Source organism: Chrysochloris asiatica, unplaced genomic scaffold (genome assembly GCF_000296735.1).
Source record: "Chrysochloris asiatica unplaced genomic scaffold, ChrAsi1.0 scaffold00597, whole genome shotgun sequence".
In the NCBI taxonomy this organism is placed as follows: Eukaryota; Metazoa; Chordata; class Mammalia; order Afrosoricida; family Chrysochloridae; genus Chrysochloris; species Chrysochloris asiatica.
Genome location: NW_006409115.1, coordinates 235,715 through 239,263, shown reverse-complemented (window position 1 = coordinate 239,263; position 3,549 = coordinate 235,715). Strand labels below are relative to the sequence as shown.

The following is a 3,549-nucleotide window of genomic DNA, read 5'->3' as shown; positions in this document are numbered from 1 at the left end:
TATTGCTTTCTTCTGCTACAAATTCCCCTAGCTGTAAACCTTATAACCTTCTAAATATTCCTTTATATGTGGTTCAGAGTTCTGGCACCATCACCTGAACCTGCTTGGTCTGGTATTCTGTGTTGTTGTTGACAGAGCTCTCACTACACTTCCACCCAATCTGCCATCTTGTTTGTTCTACTGAATATCATTTTGAATGTTGACTTTAACTTGTATTTTGTTGTCAAGTGGCATTGAGATGATTCTGACTCATAGCAAATCTGTATAGAGTTTCTGGGGAGTAGCTGGTGAGTTTGAACTGCTGACCTTGCAGTTCAAACCAATATTGCAGTCCTGTACTTATCCTATATCACCACATCAGGATGCCTATCCTATATTAGTAAACTTCATTTTTTTGTCTGTTGTTACATACCATCAAGTCACTGACTCATAGTGACCCTAGGCACAACAGAATGAAAGACTGCCCGGTTCTGCAACAACCTCACGATCATTGCTACATTTCAATCCATTGCTGCTGCCACTGTGACAATCCATCTTATCGGGGATCTTCCTTTTTTTCTCCAACTCTCTACTTTACCAACCATGATATCCTTCTCCAGGGGTGTTCCCTCTTGATAATATGCCTGAAGTATGAGAGATGAAGTCTAGCCATTCTGGCTTTCCATTAGAATTCCGGCTCTACTTCTTCCAAAAAGATTGGTTTGTTATTTGGGCAATCCATGATACTTTTAGTATTCTCCTCCAACACCATAACTCAAATGCATCAATTTTTCTATGGTCTTCATTATTCACTGTCCAACTTTTGAATGCATATGAGGTTATTGAAAAAAATCATTACTTCGAATGCTACTCAAACTGACATCTTTCCTCTTAAACACTTTATAAAAAGGTTTTGTGTAGCTGATTTGCTTAATGCCAAACATTATTTGATTTCTTGGCTGCTGCTTCACAAGTGTTGATGGTTAATCTGAGCAAATGAAGTCTTTGACAACATCAATCCTTTCTCCATTTATATGGATGTTGCTTATTGGTTCAGTAGTGAAGATTTTGTTTTCTTTACATTGAAATTCAACCCATAATGAAGGCTGTGGCATGTGATCTTCATCAGTAACTATTTTAAGTTGTCTTCACTTTCAGCAAGCAAGGTTGTATCATCTGTATATTGTAGGTTGTTAATGAGTCTTCCTCGAATCCTGAGTCCACATTTTATTTCACTTAACCCATAATCTCAGATTATTTGTTCAGTATGCAGATTGTATAAGAATGGTGAAAGATTACAGCCCTTGCATCACCTTTCCTAATTTTTAACGATTCAGTTTTCCCTTGTTCTGTTCAACAACTGTCTCTTGGTCTATGTAAAGGTTCCTCATGAACACAATTAAGTATTCTGGAATACTCATCTCAGCAATGTTGTCTATAATTTGTCATAATCCACACAATCAAAAGCCTTTGTGTCATCAATGAAGCACAGATAAGCATCTTTCTGGTATTCTCTGCTTTCAGCAAGATCCATCAGACATCAGCAATGGTATTCCATATCCTCGTCCGAATCTGGCTTGAATCTCTGTATGTTCTCAGTCAATATATGGTTGCAGACATTTTTGCATTATCTTTAGCAAAATATTACTTGCATGGAATATAACTGATATTGTCTGATGATTTCTACATTCCATTGGGTCACCTTTCTTTGAAATGGGCACAAATATGGATCTCTTCCAGTCAGCTGGCCAGGTAATTGTCTTCTAAATTTCTTGGCATAGATGAATGAGTGACTTCAGTGCTTCATCAGTTTGTTGAAAGATTTCTGCTTGTATTCCATCAACTACTGCTGCCTTCTCCTTTGCCAATGTCTTCAATGTATCTTAGATGTCTTCTTTCAGTGTCATTGGTTGTTTATCATATGCTACCTCTTGAAGTGATTGAACATCAACCGTTTATTTTTGCTACAGTGACTTTGTATTCCTTCCATCTTTTGTTGCTTTCTGCATTATTCAACATTTCATCCACTGTTGCTGTTGCTGTTGTTAGGTGCCATCAAATCAGTTTTGATCCATAGTGAACCTGTGTAGGGTTTCTGAGGAACAATTGATGAGACGGAGCTACCAAGCTTGTAGTCTAAACTGACCTTGCTGTCTAGTGCATTAACCCACAATGCCACACCAAGACTATATTTTGTCCATGTTGTCAATGTTAGGTGCCATCAAATCAATACCAACTCATAGTGACCTCATACACAACAGAATGAAACACTGCCCTGTCCTGGACAAATCTCACAATTGTTGCCATGCTTGCACCCATTGATGCTGCCACTTTACCAATTCATCTTGCTGGGAGTCTTCCTCTTTTTTCTCTTTTCTTCTTTTTTATTTTTTGGAGTCTTGGCCATTTAATATTATCCAGTTTCCTCAGAAGGCAGGGCCAAAGTGAGTCTCACAGAAATGACCAATAATGAAAGTCTTCAGAAAAAGTAACACTCTAGTCCCCTTAGCTAGTGGGTGGGCTGCTGACTGGTTGAAGGCAGTCTCAGCAAGCTGGATGATCGCTGCAGGCCAGACAGCTGGCTGGTGGGCACCTCTGGGTTGAGCAGCCAGAGGGATCTGGCCCTTCCAGGGACCACCCAGGTTGCTGGCCAGGGAGGTCAGCAGGTAATGGTTGATGTACCTCTCGATGATGACAGGGGAGAAGACAAGGAAAAGCTGAGCCTTTGGGAGGACATTGGGATCTGGAGGGCAGCAGTACATGAGCAGAGCCAGTCACGCAGCCACTACTAAGGCAAGCCAGGAAGCCCAGAAGTCGAAGAGTGCCAACTGGGTAGGCAGCTATGCAGGGGCTAGGCATGGATGTACAGGGCATGGTAGAACTCTTGGCAGTCCTGCTCACCACTCCTCTGCAGGTGGCTCAAGAAGTTGCAGAGCCTCACACGCAAAGCAGCCCTGGGGTTCTGGAAGTTTCCAGCCTACTATTTGGTGAGCATCTGTGGGTAGTAGCTGTTCAGCTGCAGAATGATCTTGTCCACTTGCTGCTCACTCAAGTACCTGTAGTCTGTCAGGAAAGGCATGCCCTGGACCAGACGATCACAGTAGGTTTGATAATTGTCAAAAGAAATGACTTGTGCAATTATGGAAGCTGGCAAGTCCCAAATCTGTACTTCAGATATCAATCTAGAGCAATCTTCTCATCCAAGTAGTCTCAGGAGGTGAGGAACCCAAATGAGTAGGTCAGATGACAGGCTGTTAATGAAGAATACTGTAGGAGCTGGTAAATTATACCAGGTGATGGGCTTAAAGTCCCAGGAAGTGGAGGTCACACTTAAATGAGGCAAATGCAAGATTCAAGGTATGATATCCCTCTTACCAAACATGATATCTCTCTCCAGTGACTGGTTCTTCCTGACAATACGTCCGAAGTATGAGAGATGAAGTTTGGCCATCCTGGCCTCCAAGGAGCACTCTAGCTGCACTTCTTCCAACACAGATCTGTTGGTTCTTTTGGCAGCCCATGACACTTTCAATATTCTCCTCCTACACCAAAACTCAAATGCATCAATTC

General features: G+C 41.7%; 1 pseudogene; it reads right to left on the bottom strand.

The window, feature by feature from the left end:
* Positions 1 to 2,405: 2,405 nt before the first annotated feature.
* LOC102825866 overlaps positions 2,406 to 3,549 on the bottom strand; it is a 4,623-nt pseudogene continuing 3,479 nt past the window's right edge.